This window comes from Dromaius novaehollandiae, chromosome 6 (genome assembly GCF_036370855.1).
Source record: "Dromaius novaehollandiae isolate bDroNov1 chromosome 6, bDroNov1.hap1, whole genome shotgun sequence".
Classification (NCBI taxonomy): Eukaryota; Metazoa; Chordata; class Aves; order Casuariiformes; family Dromaiidae; genus Dromaius; species Dromaius novaehollandiae.
In genome coordinates this window covers 15,054,702-15,073,358 of record NC_088103.1, presented here as the reverse complement: position 1 = coordinate 15,073,358, position 18,657 = coordinate 15,054,702, and the positions used below count along the sequence as shown (strand labels likewise).

General features: G+C 42.0%; 1 long non-coding RNA gene across 2 annotated transcripts in view; it reads right to left on the bottom strand.

The window, feature by feature from the left end:
- The window catches only part of LOC112993271 (uncharacterized), a 436,804-nt gene that overhangs the window by 141,687 nt on the left and 276,460 nt on the right, over positions 1-18,657 (bottom strand). Inside the window, exon 1 of one of the 2 annotated variants that reach the window (XR_003261690.2) lies at positions 6,847-6,975. The exons of the other annotated variant lie outside the window; for it this stretch is intronic. This is a non-coding gene — a long non-coding RNA (uncharacterized LOC112993271). Of the gene's footprint in view, positions 1-6,846; positions 6,976-18,657 lie in introns of those variants that run through there. 2 annotated transcript variants of the gene reach the window in all.

The window sequence follows — 18,657 nt, the reverse complement described above, 5'->3', positions numbered from 1 at the left end:
CAGTAATATCCAATGCAGCTTTCAGCCCTGCAGCACTTAAGGAGGTATGCATCTATGTGTACAACCAATTGCGATACACTAAATAACAGATTAACAATAACAAATGGAAATAAAACATCTCAATTTGTTAAAAAAAACCCTTTTCATAATCATTATTTATTTTCTTTCCTTTTAACCTGTATACATTCTTCTATTATGCCTCTCATACCCCAGCGCTTTCCTATTTTGCAACCAACTCTGCAAATTATACATTGAGGAGATAAAGACTAGTTTAAGCATTTTTTAATCCCAGTAAGTGTGTGAGAGAAGTTATACTGCGTGTTATGAGCACAGGGTTGGAAACACAGACTGTGAGCTAGAGAGGAGTGCTTAAATCTGACCACTGGGCACCCATGCCAGCTTCACAAGTAGGAGGACAACGGTTGTGTCAGCACAACACAGCCCTGACCTCATTAGCTCCGCTTGCTGGTGTCAAAAATCAAGGTTTTATTCCGAGCTCTCTGTAATTCATGCTGTGACCACAGACAAGACTGCTCCTTTCTCTGTTCTCCCACCATTGCTAAACATGCATAACGGTGTTTCTCTTTTTTAAGGCGTTTTGGTATTTATGGATGAAAAATTCTATGGAAAAGTTAATACTCAATTTGGATGATGAGGACAGGTGGCACAGGCCAGGAAGTAACCCAGGGAAAAATTCACTTGGAAGTGTGCCATAAAGCAGGCTCTGGGATCCATAACCCAGAGAGGAATCTGAGAACAGAATAATACCTAATACAGCGTATAAGGTACAGGGGGAAAAAAAAGAATATTTTTAAAAATATTCTGCTATATCAAAACTGCGTTTATGTTGGAATAAGAATTTATTGTGTAGCTAAAGGAACAATTTTAAGTGTGGAGAAAAATGCTGAATTGCTGTGGCAGAGCACACAGCAACAGAGCATTTATGGTGCTGCTCAGGGCAGACTGCTCAGACAGGATTCTCCTCACATGCACGGTCACCTAATGATCCTGTACCACGCTCAACTTTTTGGGGTTCAGGTGGTAAAAGAACAAGAGGAGGATAACTTTATTTATTGCTGTTGGAACCTACTCGTGATCCATGTCTAGAGTTATTGTCTTTTTACTCAAGTCAGAAAGGTTTTCATTAACTCCCCAACATCTTCCCTTCACCCCAACGTCCCTTTCTTCACACATGCATGCACACCATTTTTATTGGAGGATGAACCTTCAAGAATTGGTCTACCAAGCTTGCTACTATTTATTTTTGATCATTGTGCAGCACTAGATTTTCAGGTCAAAATAAATGATAACAGCAGCATTGTCCTAAAAGTCAAATGCATGAACACTAATGCTGTTGCCTGAATATTTCTATAATCATGCGTAAGTTCAGTGGATTGGCCTGAAAACATGCAAATTACATATTTTTTGACAGTTATGTGATTAACTCATGAGATTTTTGAGGCTTTATGGGCTATAGCCATCAGGTCTATCTTTGTCTTTGTCAAGCAGTTGTATCCTTTCGATCTTCAACTAAGGTTTCCTTTGTCCCAGGTTCTGCTCTAGGAGAACAAATCCCAGTCTTGACTGGGAAAGGGAAAGAGGAAGGGAAACAGAAAGAGAAATGGAAATGGAAAGGGAAAGTACTAGCTAGGACTGCCAAGACTTCAAGCTGTTATGCTGCCTCCAAACTTAGGCTTTTAGATGGCAATACCAAGGGAAAGCGCAGCAGGCAGTACTAAAAAGCTAACTTGGAGGCAGCTTTTGAAATACCAGAATTTGCTGAGGGTGACCATGATATTGAGCATATGGTGCTTGAATGAAGAGTGTCCAAAATTGCAAAACCCTTTGGAATCGTCTTTTGTTTTGTTTTTGTTTCCGCACTCCCAATATTTAAGTCTGCCCTATTTTCCCAGTAGCAATACAGAGACCTACTCCATTAACATGTGATGTTACCTATCATAGTGCAAAGGAAAGAAAGATTCAAGAATACAATGACAAGCCTAAATGTGAGCAAAAAGCAGTGTTTGTATCTCCCTGAATGGTCTGGATCATCTTTCTGTAGGCACAACCTGGCTCTACCTGTTCCTTGTAAATACACAGCTTAAACAAAAGGCCCTTCTTCTCTATGAGAACACAGTGCTCTAGGTATTTCAGACACAGGGCACAAAATTTGCTATCATGGACATGAAATATCAATCTGAACTGGGAACTACCATGAAGCACGAATTGTTGAATTAGCATCAGTTTTGCCAGACTCAGTGATGATTAGTGGCTCTATCTTACACTATTTTAACTAGTCTCTGTGTTATTAATTTGGCTAGGAAATAACTAAAAAGTGAAGTCTGAAAAAGTACTGTGTAGGCCTGTTTCCTTCTCTCTTGATCTTTGTGCAGGTTTTCTCAACCTTACATTTGAGTGAAAACGACTTACTCTTCTTCAAGTCATTCATTATGCAGTTCCTAATTTTCTCCATCCACTGCCTCACACAGAAGGATTGCAGTTCAGACAATTACATTATACCAGGAGCTTGATTTTCTGTTACTTATTCTATGGAAAAACTACTCGGGAATGTTTTGTTTGTTTGCGTAGTTCCCCAGCATTATTTGTGAATTCAGGCTTCAAAAACCTGCCTGTATAAGAAGAACATCTGGATTGCAATGTGTCATAATTCATGTTGGACAAGTCAAAAAACTTGTCCTTTGTGGTGTACCAAAAATCTGAACTTCTGTACTTCGGGGAATCAAATTCTTGGCATTGGTCCAAAACTGCATTCAACCAATCACTTAGATGAGTGACTAATAATTTACTCAGAAGGTGGCAAAGAGACATTCTTCATATTTCATATGTGTCTGTCCAGGCTCTGTAATCAGGCAAAGCTGAGTGAGAATGAAAGCAGGATACTAAGCCTATATATCTTTTTCTAGCTGCTTACATCTGCATTTCAGTCAGACTAGTCCAGACTAAGTATGGGAATCTATGGGACATCCCATCTCTTCTCACATCTCTGCAGTTTCAAGTAACTCAAATTAGTTTACAATTAGGACTGTGTGTAACAGCTGGTATGAGGGTAAGAAACTTCTGTACAGTGAGAGCCTTCCACAGGATATATGCACACTGCATCAGACAGCACTAAAGCAGACCTTGGGAACTGACTAAAAGAGCATTCAGACTCTGCTCTCTAGAAAAGTACATAAAAGCAAGTGAAAAGTGATGACATTATTCATTGAAAGCCCTCTTGCAGTCAGCTCACAGGAAGTCCATACATTGCTGAGGAGCCTTTACAGTCAGTTATGGCCTTCGAGTGCTTTTTGGTTTTATAGTGTTTCTGAAGTGTTTCAGCAAAAAAGCAACAGCTAAACAAAGGTATGAAAATGGAGGCTTGCAAAAAAGCTTTCAAACACTTAGGAGGGAATGTGCCTTCATGTCTAGAAGAGATGGAGATGGGAATGTCGGGAACTCAACCCTGTGGCAAAAGTCTGCAAAACCTACAAGGAAGGAACCCTTCTCTTGCTACCATCTGGCTCACTGAAAATCCAAAGGACAGTTTCTGCACTTCATGTAACTGGACTAGTAAGAACAGGTGCGCACAGTCTGGGATACAGGGTCTTTTCATATTTGGTCCAGCTTTTATAACTTATTTCACTGCTTGATGGACTACTTGATTTGTACGTGACATCACAGCTGATTTATGCTGCCTGATTGACCACACTGTAGACTGAAATCCTCAGCATGAGCAGCGCAGCCCATGGCGATGAATGCTCCCTAACCGCAACCGAAGAACTCTGCTGCTGAGCTGGCCTGGGTTGAAAATTTGTTTCAGAAATAACAGTTGAATAGTTGCAGCTCCATTTGTATTCTTCTGCTTTCTGTATTCATTCCTTGGCTTTTGGACTGACACTTCCAATAAGTGTGCCAAATGCAAAGATATTTTCTTTTCTGTACCATGAACATCTGCTTATTAGGAACTGGTCTGATGCCATGAAATCCTTTTTTACAGGCCATAAAAAGAACTTTTATTTGATTATAAATCTCTGCTTGGAAATACAATAATATCCACTTCCTCATTTGTAGCCAGTTGTTCAAATATTGATTTAATACTATTCCTGCAATGAGGGAATCTACCACTAACAAGATTTAGATACCTAATTGCATAAGATTCCAGGAGTGAACACTCAGGTCAGCACTTTAAACTTTAAAAAGGTTTCCATAATATTCATGTCTTAAATACTGCCACTGGAAATGGGTGGAGGTGACAGCCTTTTGATTTGCGTTATAATTCTGGTCACGAAGATGGCCTTGCTTTTAACTCAGAGTCAGTTGGTTGAAAGCTTCTCAGAAATCTGCCCGTTCTCCACGGCATGCTGCCACCACTAGCTGCTCCTGCGTTGGAGAGGTGAAACTCAACAGCCTACTCCTGCTTCCCGCAGAGGGCAAAGGTGTGCGCCAAGGAGACATGCCGGGGTGCTCTGGTGCAGCTGCGGGAGGCACGGCACGCCCAGCCGGGGCCTCCTGGACACCCTGCAGGCAAGCATCCGAGCCCAACACGTTGGAAAGGTTTGGACAGAATCAGTGTGGGCTTCTCTCGGCCTGTGCAGAACAAGGGAGAGACAAAAGCGACCCAAGCTCCTTCCACAGCCCTGCATTACAGACAAGACCGGCAGCTTGAACTTGCTGTTCTCTCACCCTGTGGATGCTTGCAGCATAGCTGTAAATGCTCTGCGGGCAGCATGTGAAAGAGAGCGCTCCAGCGGATTGGTGAGATCTTGAAACTCTGTAAATACACTGACATTTTTATGGCATGCATAAAAGGTATTAGTATAATAAATATATATAGTTACAAACATGCATATGTATGTGCCTATATGTCAGTGTATATGCCCACAGACAGAGCTGTACTGCATAAGTCTGTGTGGAAGAGGAGAATCAGATAAACAGGATGAACTTTACAACAGTTTATATTATTGCTCTTTTATGTTTGTCCTGGAGAACCTACATTTTAAATTCAAGGATGAGGAAAAAAAGAAAAAATAATAGGATTATTGCAGCTTCCAAAAAGCATTTTCCCCTGCAACCCTTTTGCAGCCAAAGTGATACTCAAGGGATTGAAGAAACCTTAACACTACACCATAGCAAACACCAGACTTCCCCCTTCTTTTTTTCCAGCCAGGCAGTAAGCTTGTCTCTGATATTATCTCACCTATTCAATAACAAGGCCAGGGAATGAAGACAGCGAGAAAAACCTTCAGAAAGTAGAGCAGAAAAGATAATCTTAACCAATGGAAACCCAAATAACACAGAGGGGCAAAGATGGAGGCTGACATTACAGTCTGCAAACCTTTATTCACAACAGCTTCACAAATGTGACCAACCCAGCCCTATTCTTTCTGTATTAGCCACCTGGGCAAGTTGCCCCTTACTGTATGTCCAATGCCCTTTACATATATTGAGGGCTTTTGTCAGACCCATTGCATTTGCCATATGAATTTATTCAAGTTCTAGTTTAATACTGTTGTGAGCTGCAGTGTAATGGCTTTTGAATTGAGAAAACAGATGAGTAAATGACGATGCAAGGAAACAAAGTATGTCAAACTGAACAGAGGTGATATGGCTGTAAATGAGGGGGGTGTCATCAAATCTCCTCGCCCCAGGACTGGCACGAAACAGCAGGCAGCTAGAAGAAGGAAGCGATCATCATCACTCCAACATGGAGTCAGGTGTTTGTTGTGTTGCTGTGAACAGTAGAAGAAAACAAAAGAACATTTCATCTATTCATTTTAGGCATCTAAAACTGTGCCTTTGTGAAAAGTGCAGCTTGGTTTCATTGTGCTACTGAAATGAATCCAAGATCTTGTGTGACATTTCAAATAACAAGAACAATATATTTCTCCATTACTTTACTTACATTAAGCACATGTGTTTTGTAGTTAATGTAGTTCCCGGTGTTATGAGAGAACAATGAAAACAAAATCCGTGCTTAATGCACTGAACTTTGACAACAGCAGCTGCAACTCAAAATTAAAATCCACTTCTTTGCTTTGCTCTAAGGGTATGAACCAGCTTTGGGAAAGTGCTGCAGTGCGCTGTGAATGAGGATGTCTGAAATGAGAAACGCCTGCACTACTACCCAAAGGACAGATCAAATGACCAAAAGCAAACAGTGATGTGCTAGGCTGTTTGCTGAATACTCAGGTGAAAACAGACAGAACCAGAAAGCCTTGGAAATTTGAAGACAAAACAGATATGCTGAATCTTCATCATCTGCTGCAAGGCACTAATCATGGAGGTAAAAGACTCATTTATATCGGATGGGCTTGACTGAAAAGCCAGAGGAGGCAATGAGAGGTTTTGCCATTGGTCTCAGAGCACTTCAGATCTGCCCAGAAGATATATCCGCTGCTAATATGGACTAGCTTTTCTCCTTTTGTTTTTTTCAGACAGCAGGGGCGAACTGGGCATCAGGCATTTTTTATGTGATCTTCTGATGTCCTATAGATGTTCAACTGCTTTTTATAGCAACCCATTATGTTCGGATTTTGTTTGTTTGTTTTTCTCTTATATCACCAAGGACCTGCTTTGGATTTCTGGTTGAAGTAGGAATTATGTGAAATCTAGGCTGCCTCTGAAGGAGGGTTCATTACAACAGCCTCTGCTGAGTGCCTGGCAAGCTTTCAGCCTCAGCTGCCACTTTGCCTGAGCAAAGTGAAATTCCCTCCAGTGATTTTCTTTAAGTATCTAATATGGGGACAGTGGGAGAAAAATCCAAAGGAGAAGGGATGTGCAGACACTATAATCTTTAAAAGATTATAAACCAGCAGTGGCAGAGAGAGTTGGCTGCTGGCACCTCACCTGCCTGCTCTCAGGGGACTCTCACGAACCGATGGGGCACCTCTGCGAGTTGGTGCTCACGATGTGAGCCTTGAGTCTCCCACCGCTCATCCGCTGCAGAGAAGGCAGCTCTCCTTGCTCATGCGGAGGCCCGTTCATGGCACAAAGACCCTCCTGTGGGGATAAACGGCAGCTAGGTGTAATAATAAGCCTGTGGTGAGTCTGCAAACTGACATGTAAAGTTAGTCACTTTAAATGAAAGAAAGTGTCAAGGTTCACAGCTGAATTATGTTCCTATGATGTAAAAGATTATTGATTCAGTTAAATATTAAATAAAGTCACATTACTGAATGTGCTTCCTATTATATGTGAATCTTAGTAATGTAAACATCTTGCAGATCTTTGTGCACATCTGCCATTCATTTTCAATGAGGAACACAAGTAGCAGGAGTCAATAGGTCTGACTCTGCAAGCTTTCTTTCTCTGCATTTAGCTTTCCACGTATTGAAATGCTCTGAATACAGATTGAGTTGCTTTGTTCGATATTTATTATTGTTCCACCTGCGTTGAAATGGGAACAGCATTGGCTTTGATAAATAGATTCAAAGGCAGTCAAAATCCATTGTGCCTTTTCTAAATGCTTTTGTGTCCTCTGCTGGAGTCCTTTTTGATAACCTCTTCCAGCAAGGCTCCTCTGGAAATCAAAATAGATGTATTTGTTTCTCCCATAGAACATCAATACAAAATCTTTCATTAATCCACACTGTCCTTTGCAACATATATGCCCAATTTTTGCTTCTAAGCCAAATTCTGCTCCCCTTCCCTATCCCCTATCAGAGATATGTTACTCCTCCTTAAGTCAACGGGGCCATATACATGATAACTGATGGATAATTAGAAAAAAAGGTGTCAAAATCTGGCAGTAGAACTTCATTAGCCTTCCAAAGCATACTGAAGAATATTCATTACCACAGTATGAAGTATCATAAATAATTAGCACTAAACCCACACATGCCAAGTGAATGATCAGTATGACTTCATATTGTGATCAGCTTGCCTATTTATTTTATTACTGTGCTCATTTGCATGCTCAATATTTTCCCAAATTCTGCCATTCACAGTAGTTCTCTGAGCACTTGTGTGAAGCAAGAAAAAGCCATTGAGGTTATGTTATTTTTCTAAAACAGGACACCAACTAATTGTAAATATTTCACTGTACAATAACAGAACAATCTTGCTTTCAACTCAGCATCAGGTCACTGCACCAAGACTATTTCTCTCCTCCTTCTACCTTCTTTATGAAGGTACAGTGGTATCACAAATTACTGTTATAAAATAATGCAATACTAACCAAGAGGTTGATATGAACCGCCTAAAACAAAAGCAGCAGAGTTTAAAGATGGCATTTACGTGCATAAATTAATATTTGAAGAACTCATGTTCGTGCCTGTTCCCGCCTCCTTTCATTCATGTTCAAAATGAGGAACATCCTTTCTCAAGGAGAGAAGACAGCGCACAGAGACACAACACCACAATGACTAACCCCCCACGCCTTCCGTAAACGCGCCTTTCTATTTCTTTCCCTGTTCTGCTCTTGTCAGCAACCCCTGACACAATTCACTGAATAATGAAACAGGGGCAGCATTAGTTTAAAGAGATTGTTGTGTTTGTTCCACTATTAACTTTTGATGTGTGGTGCTAGGGGGCTAACATGACATGACTAAGTGGTGAAATGAGTACTATGAAAATTTAAACTGAGGCACACATCGAGAGCCCGGAAACAGCGGAACATGAAGTATCTGAGGCCTCTGAAAGGCAAACGAACGAACAAAATAATCTGTCCATCCTGCCATGCCTACCTTCCTTTCTGCCTCAGCAAGTCTCGCACACCCGGGCCTGCAGCGCCCTCCCTGCTCTCACCTTCGCTTCCAGTGTCATCAGCGCCAGGCCGCCACAACGGGAGCGAAGAGCCGTCCACCTTGTCGTGGTATTTCCTAAGTCATCCACGGCAAGCTGGTCAGAAACTTTCCCAGGAAACCCTTTTGTTTCTTGTAAAAAAATGTAAATTCACTACAACAGAAACGGGAAATATCTATCATGACAAAACTCCTGACAGGGAGGGGGAGAACCAGTGGAAGTGTTTCGGAATGGAAGATCCCCATTCATTTTCCACCACGGACCTGCTTATTATTCCCAATTCTACATAACGGCGAAAGAGCGTTTCAAAGCGGTCACAGCAGAGTAATTCAGTTGACAAGATCTGGGGCTTTTTACCCTCCTATCATTGACATGCACCCAGGCGGTGACATTTGCAGAAGCTCCAGGCAGGTCAATAGCGGAGCCAGCCAGAGGCTGCCTTGCTTACATCTCCCGAGGAAAGAAGCCGGCGGCAACTCCTTGCCGATGCCCGTGCTGCTGCCTGCGGGAAGCACCGGGACTGCTAGCGCCCTGCGCCGGACAGCAGGGAGAGGCGCCACGGCCACGCTTCCTCCACACGGCAGCGTCCCGGAGCTCAGGAGAGGCTGGCTGCCGCCCCAAAACAGGCGCTGTGGGAACCACCCGGCACCCAGGCCTCCCCTGGCCCCTGCTGCCCGCTGCGGACCCTCTGCTCCTCGCCGGGCCGAGCGCCACGGCCTCACAGCTGACCTGGGACGGCAGCGTCTGGCCCGCAGTGGGGAATGGCTGTCACGGCCCTGCAAGCCAGGTGCTTTGGAGCAGACAGGATGAGCCCACGAATCTGGTAATTCACCAGATTCCATACAAAACTAAGTAACAGTTTTGTGTGTCAGAGAGACCCTAGAGGGAACTTGGTTGTCAGCTACAGAAATTCATGGGAGAGAGGAATTCTGTTCCCGTTTTAGCCACTTGATTTACTCAGTCTAAAACCATCGGTTTGTTTCTCGTAAGGGAAAACAGAGTAGCGAGTCTGAGCACTTGTCCTCCTTTTCTTCAGAGTGGCCTCAAGCAGGTTCCCCCCTTTACCTGAAGCAGCCTGGGCAGCTTCCCGCCACTGCCTCTCTGCTGTCTCCTTGGCGGGGGTTGCACAATACGGAGAAACCAAATCAAAATTTATTACAAGATTAAAGACATGGCAGATTAGAGCAAGCTGCAAAGAACCACTGCGTATTTGATTAATGCTCAGACCAATGGTGCTTTGAACTCCACTCCAGCTCCCCGGCTTACCAGGGGACAAGAGGCGAGCTGAAACAAAGCCGTCGCCTCTTCGGAGCGACGACGCCTGGCTGGAAGCTGCTCCGCCGCTGCCCGCACTCATCAGCCGCTTCGCGGCTTGCGCGGCACCCGCCGCGGCTGTCCCCACACACGCAGTCTGCCTTCCGCTCTCATTTCGACTTCTCCCCAACTTCTTAGGGCAGTAGGAAAGAGCTCAGAAGGACAACTTACTAGATGCAAAGCAGAAACCCAGGAAATCTAAGGTGAAATCCTAACACACCTTGTGAACTTGGCAGCTTGCTGAGCTGCCCTGTTTCTGAAGGCAGATTTCTCTATGCCCAGCCATCAACAAAGGCAATATTCGCCAACTCTGCTCTCTTCCTTTTTTCCATTTCCTATAGTAAAATGAAGAAAAACTGACTCAGGGCTCGTGGTAAAACAGAGCACAGTCTTTAACTATTGCATTTCTCTTATAGCATTCACAGCTTTTCCTTTGTTAATAGAGCTGGTAGAATGAAGGAGGAGGGAGGGGAGGCCACTCTCTCCTTCCTCCTTTGCTTTTTCATTACTTTGAAAGTTTTGAATATTTTCAGCTAACTACAGCGCTAACAAAAATGAGAAGTAAAATCCCCTTTGAAATGTGGAAATTCAGTATTCAAAATGTGATGACAAGACACAAACGTAGCTGTCTGAAAAGGTTTGCTGAACAGGGAACACAGGGCTGTTGTACAGATCCTGCACCAGAAGAATGGAGGAAGCAAAAAGAGCAGGCTGCGGGGAGACACAGCAGCAGACAGCCCGAGAGTCTTTTAATTGAAAACTGAATTCAGATTCATTCATTATATATTTTTTGTGAAACTGTGGAATAAAAAAGAAGAGGTTTCAATGAAACATGGGGCTTCCAGCTTGCTCAAGAATATCACAAAAGCCCTTATTCAGTTTCCCTTGAAGCCAAGAGAAACATGTCTTTTCTGTTTCAATTTTTAGCTCTTTGAAGCAGAAATTCACTTTTATGTGTCCCTACAGTGCCCAGTGCAATAGGTCTCCTGTCTCAGCAGGGGCTTCTAAGTGCTAATATAATAAAATTAATTAATCATAATTATTAATAGACTCCTTAATATTTTCGGGATCATCCATGACAAAAAGTGTATGTAGACTGAAAAGGTATGGAATTTAAATTTATAAGATAGTAAAAGAAAACTTTTTCCTAGAGCAAAGTTGAATTTAAAACCTGGTAAAGAAGCTGCTCATAGTAAGTAGATGCAGAAAGAGTCTGAACAGTGTAGTGAAACAAAAATCTGCAATTTACATCTATTCCTAGAACAAAAAATTGAATGTAATACAGGTGAGATATCCACTGGCATGCAGGGATTATTTATGACTTTAAGAAGACAGAGGTGTTATGCTACTATCTATCTCCATCTGCATTTGTTGCAAAGCGTAGTCAAGCACAGGCAGGAGCAAGTTACAGAGTCTGACACCAGTTGTAAAAACTAGTTAAAACCTATACCGCATTCACTGTAAAAAACCTACACCCCATTCACAGCAGAATCCTTGTCCATGACTGGATGGACCGGGCATGACAAGACCCTTACCGCTGTGCCGGTAGGTGTGCTTGATGCCACACAAGCTTTGAGCAATCCCTGCGGGCCACGGCTGCGACCAGCCAAAGATTCCACTGGCATAAAACAAGGAGATAGCAGGATCATTGCACAATACATCCACCTCAAAATAATCTCTGCAACTGAGGCTCAGGAACTAAATATAATTCAGAGACGCATCTGTAACCCTTCCTGATGCGATTCCTCCCCACTCTTTTGCACAGTAGCACTTAATATTGACTCCTAAACTACTGTCACATCACCTCTGAGGCCAGTGAGAGGAAAGGGCCAGCTCACATCTCTCGGTGATACTGGTTCGGGCTGCAAATGTGGGTGGACACTACTGCATCAGTTCGCACTTCAATAAATGTTTTTAAGGTTTATTTTTCACAGCAGGAACAGAAATGAAAAATGAGATTCAATTGTACATGTTGGCAGCCTGGGAGAGGTGCCAGTATGTCATAACCCCATGTACCAACCCAGCCTCTTTACTGTGTAAAGTACAATTATTCTAAATTGGTTCAGAGTCTGGCACCTGTATCAGCGGCATACATATGCCCCTCTGTGTAAATATGCATATGCAGTATACACAAACGTTCTCTTTTTTCTTATTCTTTCTGGTAAAAAGAGGTAAAAAAAATTAATCCGAACTATCCTGCTCCCTCCGCTAGGACAGATACCTATGTCTGAGGTTTCTGTAGGGTCTCCTGAAAGTCGATGAGGGAAACAGGTATCCCAGCAGGGGCTCATCTCTACCTACAACGAGCACCTAAGATGTTATGCCCGTGAGGCTTGGGCAGTTGCCACCTCTCTCCATTAGCTGCAGTCCAACCTAGACAGTTAACTTAGGCTTAAACATCTTAAACTGGGTGTATTAAATGCTTTGTATTTGGATGTCTAACATCAGATGAGTTGAATCTCTGAATCGCTGCATATCAAAGAACCATCGATCTGTTTTTTTGTATATAAAAAACTCAAACACATTGTTTTATATACAAAGAACTATCAATTTTGAAGTCTACTATCTGCGGTAATTTGGAACCAGAAGAAAGTGTTAGGTCCATTGAACAATACAAATGTATTTCTTAATTTACAAATCTCACAATTACAAAATACAATAAAAGTTACAATATAGAAAAAGATAAGCTATTACCCCAGGAATTTATCTTCTGTATCCTGGACATTAAGCAGGATATAACACTGAACCGGAAATCCCATATGTGAGTGAGTAAGAGGAAACTTTTTTTCTGGAAAATTATTTCTCAAAAGCATAGCTGTGTGATAAAGCAGTGGGATTAATTAAATTAGCATGCATCTATAATTGCCTTATCTCAATCCGTCTCTCCCAGGACTAATGCTAACACTCCAAACCTTTAAGCATCTTCAAATGTCTGTTTTTCCTAAGCATAGTATGCCACAAACATATTTTCTTACCTTCAAGAAACATAGAATTTTTGTCCCTACTACCTTCAAGTATTGTGTTTATGGATAGGCTGCTACACTGCATAGATACCAGCACCACCTTATGGTGGAAACCACTTAAAAGAGGTAGATGCTCTTTTCCCATTAACATTAAGTGCCACTGGGAAGTGCAAGACATAACTCATACTTACATATATAGGCATTACCATCCCTAAGCCATAGCTAAATAAAAAGATTTTAAAGTAGGGACCATTGGATCAGCTGTTCTGACCTCATTTAACTCAGTTATTTCTTTAGAGAGCCCAGTACCTCATATTCAGCTCAGTAATATCTCCTAGAAAGCATCCAGTTCTTGATTTGACTATTTTAACAGGAATTTACATTTTATTATTATCATTTATTCCACTCACATTTCATATAAACATAAAACAAAAGATGCAACAAAACACAGCTTTCTAACTCTGAGTAGTTGCTTGTATGAATACATTGGTTTACTTCTACTGTGTTCACGCTTTTTGTGTAGCTTTTCTAAATAGGTGAACAAAAAGGGTCATGAACAAGTATTGGGGTATGCTCAAAGCGGTAATTTTGAACTTTACCTAAATTGCTCAGAAGGCTCCTCCTGAAGAGTCAGGCTGGACAGGGAGCAGACTGTCACCAGGCCTGGTTGCATTTCACAAAGGAAACAATTGTAATGAACAGCTCAAGAACAATCCCTAAGTTGGGAATTATTCATGGAAATTACTCAACTGATAGTCAGAATAACTACATTACATTCAGGATCATTTCAAACTTATTATGGCTGAGTGGCAACAAAAAGAAGACAAATTATAAATTGGATTTCAAAAACTTCTTCCTGACAAGAATATTTTTTTCCTGCAAGACAGAATGTGTACCAAGATCTTATTTAAAAACTGGGTCTTGGGAAATGTATGACTCCATCAATAAGCACAGTGGCATGGAAACCGAACCCATCAGTCTGCTCAAAACTGTACCTCAGATGAAAACTCAGCAGTCCCAGCCATGTAGGCCATGAAACAACTACAGTAACTACATTTATTATTTAAGGAAAGGGACAGTAAGTGAGGAGCGTGCAGCCTTATGGGAGGAAGCAATGTGCTCTGCAGCCCTCTGGCGCCGACTCTTTTCCCTACCTCAGCAAATAGGCTGCTTTGTTTCCCCAACATATGTGAGCAGTCTGGAAAAAGTCTGTTGGGGGAACAGTCACAGCAAGACCTCCTGTTTTTCTGGTAGCTTAAATATTTTATTTTAGTCCCTAATATATATACGTGATGAGCAAAATGAAGCTAACTCATTAACAACTTGTCTCTTCTTTTTGGAAGAGCAATCCCAGACTTACAACGCATGGGAGAAGATAATCAGTGCTTCCCAAGATGGCCCTTCTTTAAAATGACATCTTGTTAACGTAATTTTTATTCAGGCTTCCAGCAGAATCATGACTTGCGCTGACTATCTACATGTGCCCATTCCGGTCCTTTCACTAGTAATTTTTGACTATTAGGCAATTTCAACCAAATTTCATAGAGAGATAAGACTTTCAGATACATCCAGTCCCTAAAAAAAATTATTTAGTAACAGTGTCAAAGAGAGTCAATGTGTATTTAGGCTGCAAGTCAGGAACCAGCCAGCCAACCTTACTGGTTTCTCCCTGTAACTGATGGACACATGTGGAGCTACGTGAGGCAAGAGGAGGAGGATTAAAAGAGCATCATATATGAGTTCATAGAAAACCATATTATGCTACTTTACAGATTATCTTATTTTTATAAAAGACTAATTCGTATGTTTCCTGTATAAGTCTCTGCTATCAATCATTTTAAATCCATTTTTAAAGTGCTATACCATTATCTTGTTCTTGCTTCTGGACTCCTGCTTGCAAGAGTCCCCAAATAAATAATGCTCTGCAACACTGTAAACACACTTTCTTATGTCCTGTTCCAGCCATACAGCAGCCTTCAGTCTTCAGTAATGAAAAGGTGGAAACTTCACCCAGCTACAATTCCGTGGAAGGAAAAAAAAAAGAGAAGTGCTGAGAGGAAAAGTGGGTCAGAAGTCCACACTGACTGTGTCTTTAGGACCAGCAAAAAGCAGGAGGAGTGCTCCTGCTGTGCCACCACCCCCAGCAGCCTGCCAGCTTCCTCACCCACTCTCTGGGGTTGCTACAACTCTAGGGTGGTCTTCACCTGTCTATAAACTCAGGGTCAGATCTGCAACTATCCCTTTAATCATAAATGTATTTTACCTTCAGAGAGGGCTACATTTCATTAGGCAATGAAACAAAGTGACTGAATCCCCCCCTCCTACTTCAGCTCTATCAGTGTCTGGACTTCTCTGGAATTCTTGTCCAGGCACAGTGAGGGGGGCGTGAGGGTCCGTGATCCAAATAATCTTCATAATCTAATAATTATCTCTTCTCTTCTTTCTTTTTCTTTTTAATCTCATTTTTGTAAATCTCACTTTTCCTCAGTTTATTTAAAATGACAGAAGCCTCTTTGCTTGTGTGCTGCAAAACTAGAACTATTTTCAGAAGCAGTAGGCTAAAGGGGTGAGAAGTAACATCTCTAAGACTTGCCCAGTTGGGCTAACCGATCTTTTTCTGTGTAATACTTGAAGCTACCTATTAGTGCAGACTTACTGGACTTCCTCAGTCTCCTTGAACATCGCACATTTGGTATCTTTTTTCTTGATACGAAAACCAATTTTTCTTTCCCCCCTTGAGATTTATATGCTTATAGATTGTACTCTCTGATCCTCTGAATTCAAAAATGTTCCCTCAACAAATGCTACTGAATCTTGTAGCTACAATGCTACTCCCCCACCATATGTATTTACTATACAGATCATGGCCTTTTCTCACTTCTTGCACAAAAGCTTGCCGAGAATGAATGTGTGGAAGGGCCATGACATCTCCTTTAGAAGTTATTGTGTTCTCCTTCCTTTAGCCGGTGGAAGAGTGCAACAACCACAGCTGATAAAGGACAGAGAGAAAATGTGTTACAGAATAAAGCAACAATGCAACAAATATCACTCACATGTGAGAGAAAGGATGTATTACAGCAGGAAGGCAATAGCTTTGTGTGATGCCCAAGGTCAGACTGTACTGTCATAAAGAAACCTCATGGCTTTACGACCCGGGTACCGGAGACTCTGCCAAGGAAAGGAGGGAGCAGAGGAACCTCATTGTGCCTGGTCTCAGTGGCCAGCACACAGGTACAGAGAGGCTGGGAGGGCTACATGGGGCTGCGCAGTCCAAAGAAACACTCCTGAGTCCAGTCAGAAAAAAGATTGCTCAGGGCCAGAAAACATCTCTCTCTCTCTCTCTCGAATTACTAAACATAAATCAGAAATTCAGACAGTTTCATCTCAATTCAACATGTCTAAACTCACTTGGTTTTAGTATTATTGCTTTTACTCAAATGAGCCTTCTATCAAAAAATAACCCAAAATATAAGTGATATAAAATACTGTTCCTCCAGCTCTGATCAGAGAATGAATGAGAGATGACAGCGCTCTTGCAGAAGTTCCGACAGCCTGAGCCTGCCTTGGTGATTGTTTCCTGCGGTGGTAACATCCTGCAGGATGTAATTTTGTGTCATTTCAGACACGGTCATTTCAGACACTGTATAATCCTGGAAACCAGAGAAGGGGCCAGGCAAAGAGGGGAGGAAATAGTAAAGAAAATACCATCTGACAACAAACATCCAGTCCCCCATGTCACTGAAAGACTTGTACAAGTTGTCTTGACCCAACAGCCCAGTAGCCACCAATCTGTGGTGACACACAGCTGCTGTGGTGAAAGTGCTGAGCCTTGGAAACAAATGCTTAGGTTGTTATTATAATCTTATGTAAGTGGAGGGCATGTGGTATTTGGTCAGCTGATTTGGGTTTTGTCTTCACATAGCAGCCTTCCTTTTTCCTGAGCAAAAACTAGGGGAACAAGTTTGAGACGAACATATTTCAATAACCAATGATTGCAAGATGGACAAGAAAAAAGCAGCTGCATCATTAGCAGTACTTCCGTAGCCTAGGTTTCTGTGGCCCTCTCCATAGCTGAGTCTCTTGAGCCTTGCAGCGCAGCTGAGCTCACATTGCAGCCCTCCCTCCAAGAGGGCATGAATTTACCCGCGCACATCTTTTATACACGTTGATAGAAATGGAGCTGTCTGAGCCCTCTGTCCTGCTGCCTTACTAACCAGCTTCGAAGGCTATTAGAGGAGGAGTTGACAGACAGATGAATGGACATAGAGCATAATTAGAGAAGCCGGATTTCTTCAGTAGATCATCATGAAACTAGTTAATAAAACATGTGAGAACACTTCTCTCTAAATTGTAAGTCACCGGAATACTTAAGAGCTAACCCAGTAAATTGCCGTCACTTTCATACACAATTCTTCCTGCCACCACCAGACTGATCAGCCTTTTCATACAAATTCTTCTCATTTTCAGACTGATTCCTCAGCATTTGATGAACTCTCCTTCTGGCTAATTAGATGGTCAAAAATATTCTGACTAATTGCTGTTTAATCAACCAAAAGCCTTTCATTAGAAACCTCTCTGCTTCCAAGAAGTTTCACCAAATCCAAAACAGGATTTTGATGGGAATTTCCCATGGTATTTCTGACAAAGTTTCATTTCTCTTCCTACCCTCCTTCCCCCATCTGAACACACTGGATGCTTCAGGTCCTGGATGCCAGAGCAGGCTAATGGGGAGATATGGGGAGTGGAGCTTCTGGGGCACAAATTCAGGGGGAGACTGCGGGACCGGCCCCGGGTACACGGCTGTGCAGGGGAAGCCGACCTGTGGCCTCCTGCAGCTCATCGCTGAAACTGTTATGGTGGCTCTTTAAGCGAATCTCACATATGCACCACACAGTTTTCAGGTACAACTAGAATAAATATTTGAACAAACTGAAGATGGGACTTGCCAGGGCAAAATGTTTAAAGTTGTGCTCCATACCTGGCGTGTAGCTGTATGGATCCGACACTTTGCAAAGTGACTGCTGATTTAGGCGGCCTTCAGTTCCGGCCTCCCATTTCTCAGAAGGTACCTGTTTTTTTCCCAAAATGTTGAACATCTGCTCTGCAAAAGTCAAATTTCTCTCAAGTCTCTAACGTGAGAAGCCCGAACTGGAAGTACCCAGAAATCACCTGCTGCTCTTGTAGTGCTGTTTTATTCTGCTTCATAATTCCTGCACTCAGATAACTGAAAGTGGCTCACTATTTCCCGAGTGATTAGGAATAATGAATATGAACTCTGATTACCCTCAGATAAAAATTTAGGTCATTTATTTCTGTTTGATTTGTGATGATCTCCTATGAGAGGAGAGACTTTAGTTTAGGGGAAAATCAGAATGATCCTAATAACAAGATATTCTGATATTTGATCTATTAATTAAGTAATAACAGTGGTTACTAACACAAATGTACTGCAGAAATAAGAAATAATGTACTTTGCATGCCACAGACAAAATGGGCATATAGCACCACATTATGATCCCGTAAGAGTTAATATTATACTTATTTTATTGCTTTCCAAATAATTGCACCTGATTCGCCTTAGTACAAGACCAGAATCTGGCCTATATTTTAAGTCACTTCCTATTTCTTTCCAAGATGT